We start from the raw sequence: 9,012 nt of genomic DNA on the forward strand, positions 1-9,012 counted from the left end.
GGAGAATAGGATCGGCGTGGGGCAAGCTGCGGGACAGAAGCCGTTGGAATGTTTACTGCCACGTGCCGCTACAAATCTTTCTTTTAAGGAGAGCTATAGGGTTACTCAATGCCTTTGTTAGATGGAGAGTTCGTCCAGTTGACCGCGGCCACGTTCGACGACTAATTATCGCCTTGAGCCCAAGCTCATTGTCACAAGTCTCAAACAAATACAATTGGGTAGAGTGACGGCAAATCGCTTAATTACAACTGTAGATTTTAATTACAATGTTTCTATGGATTTACCCGAGATTTCGGAGGGAAGGCATCGGTGTCCTCTTATCTCCGCCATATATTATATGTCGGGTTTACATTAGAATTAGGGTTAGGGGCGTGAAACGAATCTTCGTTTGGGTTACACGTTATCGTTATGCAATAGAGAAGACATTGACTAGTGCAAATACGATTATTATAGAACCGGACAAGTTACCGCGGTAGTTAGGTACTCGAGAAACTAACGACAATGATCCTAGGTTCAATAACGAATCCGCGGTCGACGGGATGATAGATGAACGTGCTCACAAAATCTAAGTCGGATGCGTAATATTCACTGGTCGTAAAGGGTTACTCCTTTCATCAGTGAGAACGCGAACGAGAATGCCTTTCCCGTCCCGATGACGATAGCAAGAGACAAAGAAGTATCAGAAGTGAAAAAAGCTGAGGGCAAAATGATCGAAGAAGGAACGAAACGAATTTAAAACTACAGTTGCTTATTGAAGTTATTATAGTATTAAATTAATCGATGAAGTAAGAGTAAAGTTTGACGAATATATGGTCAATGCCACTTGAGGGAGACTAATAACAGATTTAATTCGATGAGATATGCAACGCTATAAATATGGGAAAAGCAGGAATCTTTAGCCCTCAGATTATCGATCATGTACTGTTTATCGAAAATTATAAGAAAGCATTAGGACATCACCCTTGTAACAGCATTAGAAACGAAATACTAAAATTATCAATTCTTTCTAGATATATCAAGGCTAACTGTATTCACTGTCAAAAGTAAAGTTTTCTTTAAAATAACCGTACTTTTGCTAACAGATTCGACGTGGGGTATAGTGCGAGTATGCCCTATACCAATAAAAAGATGCCATGCATTTCTGGCACCAGTAGTTGAACATCCAATACTTTTTACACAACAATATACATACATGAACGTTGATAATGAATACCTGGATCAAAATTATAACATAATAATATGAATCACAATGTGCAAACAAACACAAATCGTACACGATAAGAAATCCATTCACCATTGTGCGTCAGAAAGCATCAACTTTAGCAGAAAGATAGATATTTGTAAATTTGCTGCTTACAAAATCGAAGACGTAACGTTTATTCCACTAATAGCCGAGAACTAATATATAGCCATATCACAAAAGAAATTGAAATTTATGTACTCTGCGACGTAATAGGCAGACCCTCTATAATTCAATCTCCAGATGAACAATGTAATTTAACATTTACCGATAGCATAATGAAAATAGGACAATCTAAAGTCAACGTAACGTTTCAGTATAAAGTATAAAATTAAAACGATTCCTTTTAAAACGATTCCTTTGGGAATGGCAGTAATTTTTTGAGAAAAAGTTCCCGACAAAATGGCGGCTTGCGAAGTTTGGTTCGCGATACGTCATGTTTTTGTACGGTTTGGTATGTCTCCAGGCGCATGTTCGATGTCCACTCGCAACTTTGGCAAGAGGTCGCCACTTTATGGACCTCTTGTTTATTGGTAGAGATGGAGTCTGCTCGTTGTGGGTTCCATCGTGGTTGAGCCGTTACATTGGATATTTTTTGTATTTCGGAAACTTTCTCGTGGTTTAAAATTATTTTAATTAGTTTTATATAGTTACAGCTATCTACTCGCCAAATAGCGTGCTGGGAAAAAATCTGCAAGTATGGAAAAATTACTGTAGATCTTCAATACAGTCGGCCTGATACAATCGGCTGCCCGGAAGTTCCTGTATGATATTACATTTGTAAGGAGGGCAAGAGCGGTTTTCCGTGAATTTTTTGTGGATGGGAAATATTGTTGAGGATAAGACGTATATTAATAATAGATATATAGAAGCAGCTTCATATTGGCCGAAGTATGGCCTTAGATACTGCGAGCAATTTCTGTTCGGATCACAGTTATGTGCTGCATGAATTTAGAGGTTTAGTTGTGCCTGCGAGTAGGGGGCATTTTAGGTACTCGACGAAGGATATAGTGCCTGAGATATTTGTTAATAACTTTGACGTCAGGAAGTTTAAGTTATTAGGAGCTCGGACAGGCGTGGCGGAAAATCAGAATTCCCTCAACAGGATCAACGAGGAAACTTGTGAGATATCGCTCAAGAATGTTATTCCCCCTAGGCGGAGTAGGAAGCCGAATTATTGGTGGAACAATGAGATCACGCGGCTCCTGGGGGAGACCCTTAAGAAGAGGATGGTAGCGCAGAGATCAAGACTAAGGAACGAGAAGTGTGCCGAACAGATGGGGGTTGGTTACAAGAAGAGAGGAAAGAGCTTAGGCTTCGATCTTCAGGAGTAAGAGGCTGGCCTGATAAGAGTTCACGTGATTCGTGGGGCCTGCCATATAAGATGGTCATAACTAGGCTGAGCACGAGTATGCCGAACGAGAATCTTGGGAGGGAGCAGGCTGTAAGCATCATTGCGAATCTCTTTTCATTAGAGGATACGAGTGTTTCGGATGAAGAGGAAATAGACGTCGATATAGACAGGGTCTCGGGGCCAACTATCAAGTTGATCTTTAGGCATAGAGCGCAGGATGTGCTTGCCATGATCAACTCTATATACGAGATGGGAAGATTACCAGCTAAATAGAAGGTGACCCGGTTGATCTTAGTAAACAAACCTGGAAAGGATCCAAGGCTTACTTCGTCATACCGACCAATCAGTATTATACCGGCGATTAGTAATATCTGATAGAATACGTTTAAGTCGGCCATTGAAAAGGAATTGAGTTTGGATCCGTTTCACCGAAATCAATTCGGGTTTCGCAAGAGGAAAGGTACCATCGAAGCCATATCTTAGGTCAGCAAGTTTGCCGATACGGATAGGAAGAAGGAATAATTTGCTAATGATGCTTAATGATGTGCATTGACGTTAGGAATGCCTTTAACACCTTTAAGTCATTTTTAAGAAGGCGAAGCGTAGGAGCCTCTCTTATAAATTGACGAGGGTTCTCGCGAACTACTTGAAGGATTGAGTCGTTGTTTTGGATAATCCCAGTGGGCTGATGAAGAGGAAAATTTTTGCAGCAGTTCCTCAGGTCTCATTGTGGAACTCAGTTTACGATGGCTTGTTGGCCATATTTGACAATCGTATCAATTTGAGAGCCATTGCGTTCGCAGACGACCTTGCTATCGTGGTAGGCCTGAATAAAAAGGAAAGTGTGGAGAGTATTCTGAATCTCCACATGAGAACGATCATCAACTGGAGTGAGAATTAGAGTCTACAGATAGCAACGGAGAAGACTAAAATTTTATCATTGACGAGGATGAGAGTTCCTAAGATTTTTAATGTAACTCTTGCAGGAAAGTCGCTGGCCACACACGAAAGGGTGAAATGCTTAGGCGTGGTATTGGACACCAGGAGAAACTTTTATGAACACATAGAGGCAGTTTGTGCTAGAGTGGAAGATATTGTAGGGGCCATCAGAGGGCTGTTACCGAATGTAAATGGTATAAATTTGCACGAGTCGCGATCTCGAAGTAGCGCGCCAACGGGAGTCGTAAATTCCCGTTACGATTGACTAATCGACGCCACGAATCGTTTGATCCCTTATTTCTTGTGGGATAATAAGGGTAGTTAACTTGAATATAACGCTGCTGTTAACAGGTATTATATTTTTCCACAATTCAACAACTTCGGTGTAATACAACTGAATGGTTGATATAAACTGACTATGAATGAGTACGACCTGAGATTCTGTTCGTTTTGTCGCGAATGATGATGTGTTTTGCCGACTGACTGTATTCGACTGACTTGAGTGGCTCCTTGATGAAGACTGACTTGAGCTGATCCTTGGTGAAGACTGACTTCAACTGCTGATGTCGTAGTAGAAGTAGTTGACTTGACTCTCCTGATGTCGCAGTAGAAGTAGTTGACTTGACTAATATCACAGGAGAAGTAGTTGCTGATCTACGGGTGTATACCCGGTCCAAGGATGTTGACTGTACGAAGGATGGGAAATCAGTGCTGTTCGGTGACAATGCTGTGGCAGAGGAAAGCTAAGGATGGGTGTGTCCCTTGAACGAAGAACGCGGATTCGATATTCACACCTTTCTTCAATGAAATGAGGGTAAACATCCGCGATGCCTATTGGGTATGACCCATGCGAATGCAGAAGGAGATGAGGAAGTCTCCCACCAATGTGGGTCGGGGGTGATTTCATTCCTGGGAAAAGCTAGTCGTTTTCGGTGGACATGTGTTGGGTTTTCCCAGTATACCTGCTTTTTCCATGATTTTTAAGAGCCTAATAAAATCAAGGACGTTTCCTAAATCCGGACATAAACCGAAAATACATCTAGACAAATAGTGCAATATCGGAAAATGAAGATAGAATTTATTTTCCCGATTACTTACAATTTATTAATATTAAATTGAATATACAAATATAAATTGGACAGAAAACGATATTTATTTAACGGAAACTAAATACAATACTCGTATCTATATCAAATAACTTTACAGTTATTATACTTTACAGTTATATACTTTACAGTCACAACGAATCTAACACACACACTCTCTCTCTCTAACAACTCTATCAATTTTCACGACTCTACTCTTCGACGACTCAATTAGCTCTGATTCTCGCAACACGAACACTTTTCGATTCGCCTTGTATAGCGAAACCGTCCTTCTTCTAACGTTGTCTATTCCCTCATACCTATGTAAGAACTACCACCTACACGTAGGCACTCTTAAATGTAAACGAACCACAGAAAGACGACGTACACGGTTTTTCTATTTTCAACTCATTTCTAATTCGAATTACTTTACGATATTACAATAGATTGCTTGGGAACATGTGGAAACAATTAAGCTAGAAGTTGATGTTTTATGGTGGATCCTTGAGTTTATTGAGGGTCGGGAAGAAGGTAGGTCGGCCGCTGGCTGCCAGGTAACGTCGGCTGAGTGCAGATGCTCCATATGACGTAACAAATGGCCCCTCTAATGCCTGCAGGAAGCTGTACTACCAGGTATGGGAGTTGGTCACGCTATACGCCTCCGCAGTGTGGGTGGATGCGCTGGGAAAGACAAAGTTTATGAAAGAACTCTCACAGAGCAGTGCCCTAATAAGTAATTCGACGGTCTACAGGACAGTCTGGCACGCGGCGCTGTGCGTGCTGATGGGGACCATGCCCAATCATATCACGACGCGTGGTAAAGTATTTGAGGTCAAGGAATTAGTCCGACCTGACCTCGAGGATCCGGAGGTGATACTCGATCACCTCAAGCTGCATGAAGAGGAAGCTTTGGAGGAGTGCAGAACGGTATTGTCCAATTACATCACCAATAAGTGGACGACGTGGCTGATCGATTATGCAGCCACCTTTCGGAAGAGGAAGAGGAGTATCGACCACTTCACCATGCACATGTTGAATGGCATGGGATCTTCAACAATTACAGGGTCAGGATTAACAAAGAAACTGACAATAAGTGTTGGGATTGCAATTCGAGGCCAGATGACACCCAATATGTGTTATTAAGGTGTCCTAAATGGGCAGTTCAGCGCACCACGATTGAGAACATGTTGGGGGATATCTTCAATGCGAATAATGTAATCGCATTAGTCTCGGCTAACGACCATATCTGAGGGAAGTTCCGGGAATTTTGTGGGATGGTGATGAAATCGATGCAAGCACAGGAAATCGCAAATAATCGGGTTAGGAGAAGAGCAAATGTGACTGCAAGCAGCAACTATCGAAGAGAATAATGTGAGTTAACTGTACAAGGAGTTGATGCATCAAATGGTGTCTCGCCGAAGTAATGCTTATTTACTGGTGCCTGCGAGACTCACCACTCTACGAAGTATTAGGAAGAGGATGGGTTTTTGTGGATATGGCACTACCATCTGCCGCGTCTCACATAACCCGTTGACGCGGGTCACTGGGTATACGTAATGCATTTTCCCCTCCTCGCGCAAAAAAGGTTGGGTTAGGTTGGGTTAAGTTCAGTTTGACTTGAGACTTCGTTACGTGCGGACATGTTTGCCACGAGCTTCCGTTCGTGAGCACAGGCTAGTTGAAATAGTAGATGGCTTGGTGTAGACCTGACATAACGTGGGTGGAATTAATCTTAAGGTTTTTGAGAGGTATTAATGGTTAACTAGCGAGGTAGTGCTGGATAGTTCCTTTTCGTGTTGGAAAAATGGCGGAAAAGTACAATGTCCACGGGAATGGTTAGGATTCCGTGAAAGAGCCAGGGGGTCAGGAGTGCGTACGGTGATCTTTGTTTGCTGTCATTAGGAAAGTAAGCGATTAGTGGATTTGGTTAATATATTGACTAAATTAAAAGATAGAGAACTAGGATTTTACTAAATAGGAATTGAAATAAAGAGCAATTACAGCTCAGGAACAATAACAAAGGAATAACTACGAGTCTCTTGATAGGGTGGACGTAGGTCATAGGCTGAAAGATAGGGTATACAATATAGTCACTTGTATAATAAAATAAATATTTAGTTAACATCAAAATTAATTTTGTGTAGAGTGTGAATTTTCTTGTGTTAAATGCCGAAGTTGAGAGTTTAAGTGATCGTAGTTCATTGTTAATTTAGGTTTAAGTGGGGTATGGTCATATAGAATGCGAAGACGATAGCATTGGGATGGTCCGGGCCTAAATAAAAATAAAAATAAAGTAAATACAGTATATTTAATAAAGATAATAAATTGATAGGTGTAGAAAAGCTGTAATTAAGGTATAGTAAAGGAAGATGAGATTACAGGATCATAGTAAACTAATCTATGTAGAAATCAATAAATAAATTCGGTACTTACCCTAAGAGATTAACTGACCAATAGTATGATGAACCATAAAGCCAGGTGTAGATAAACATCTGCGAATTCGTCCCAAAAAGTAACAAAAAGAATTAAATTAACCGTGGTATATGGTAGATAGTTCATTTCGCCGCATAATACGAATACACAGGAAGTTAATTATAACTAAATCAAGGTTAAAGTTATTCGAAATAAATTTAGCTTAGAACAAAGGAGACAAATTAACAAATAAAAAACAGGATATACCGAATTATAATAAATGACTATTCGGTCATAATTGGTTTATCTAGTACTAAAAACAACAACGGAAATATGTATAATAGACCAACAATGACTTATAGACATCCAACCTGAAAATATATCATAAATATTTAATAGATATGGTTTTTTATAAAATTCAATTTTATAAAAATATTAGCTCTGTTTTGGTTGAGTCATGTGATAATAACCGTTAATATGTAATGCATATGTAGATCCAGAATTGGGAATTAAACGATGTAGTGTTCTTATTTTTGATTAGCAGTACTGATATGTCAAAGAGATTGAATCATTCGTATCGATGGGGCTCACTACGCCGTTCAAAAATTCAGAACAATTTAATGATTAAACTGAGTTAGAAAGTACAATATCTAAATAAAGTAGTAGTCGCTGACTACCGTATCAATAATCCCGTATAACACGGGATTATAGTTTATTAGTGGAGTTTATATCTCATATTCTAGCAACGAACATTCATAGTATAATTCTTGCAAATGTTCCCATTGCATTCATGGTATTCGTAAACATTTGTTCGATGTCGAGAAATATCTTATAATTTTAAATTAATATTTTTCATACGTAAAAGAAAAGTAGCAGTATTTTCTAAATAAACGTTTGATAGAGCAAATAAACGTTCGATAGACAAAAAAAAAGAAAAACATCGAAACAATATTTCGCTTCTTTTCTACGCCCCGTCCCATGCCACTCCACCCCACCCCACCCATCAACAGCTCTATTTTTAGAGAGTATTTGTGACAGCGTGCAATGCGGTTTGTAAAGTCAGTGCTTGCTCTGCAAAAGTATTTTTCAATATTTTCAAATCACGGACGTTTTGATTAAATCCAATTAAATAATCACACGAGAAAGTAATACAATTTTATCAAACAATTTTGTACGGGACAATAGAGTTCTTGTTCGCCGGTTATAATTTTGGCGGTCGCGGTAATGTGGTCTTGCTTCATATTCTTTTGAACACTCTTTTTCGGTAGAGACAGTGCATCTCTCAAGAGGACAAAGCCTCTGCAGGAGCTCAAGAATGTAAGTCGTTTTACATATTGTATTTCAATTTGTTCTATTTATTATATTTTGTTTGAATTATTGTTAATTATACAATAAAAATGATTGATAATTTAAAAAGCTGTAAATGTTCTTTTTAATTGGAATAAAGTCTTAAAATCTTAACATTAAAGTACAATACAACTGTGTGATACGTATCAAAAATCAGTGAATGTTTTATACTCAAACTTTTATATTAGAGTTTCAATTTATATATGTCGGATTTACATTAGAATTAGGGTTAGGGGCGTGAAACGAATCTTCATTTGGATTACACATTGTCGTTATGCAATAGGGAAGACATTAACTAGTGCAAATGCGATTATTATAGAATTGGACAAGTAACCGTGGTAATTAGATACTCGAAAAACTAATCTAACAACTAAACTAACAATGATCCTACGTCCAATAACGAAACCGCAGTCGACGGGATGATAGATGAACGTGTTCACAAAATCTAAGTCGGACGCGTAATATTCACTGATCGTAAGGGGTTACTCCTTTCATCAGTGAGATCGCGAACGAGAATGCCTTTCCCGTCCCAATGATGCCACAGAGGAAAACTATAATGGGGTGTGTCTAAGGACACGAGATCATCGGATTCGTCGAGAAAAGCCTTCGTTCAGAAAGTAAGGGAAATTGGCGTT

The sequence above is a fragment of the Bombus impatiens genome, unplaced genomic scaffold (assembly GCF_000188095.3).
Source record: "Bombus impatiens unplaced genomic scaffold, BIMP_2.2 scf_0795, whole genome shotgun sequence".
Taxonomy (NCBI): domain Eukaryota; kingdom Metazoa; phylum Arthropoda; class Insecta; order Hymenoptera; family Apidae; genus Bombus; species Bombus impatiens.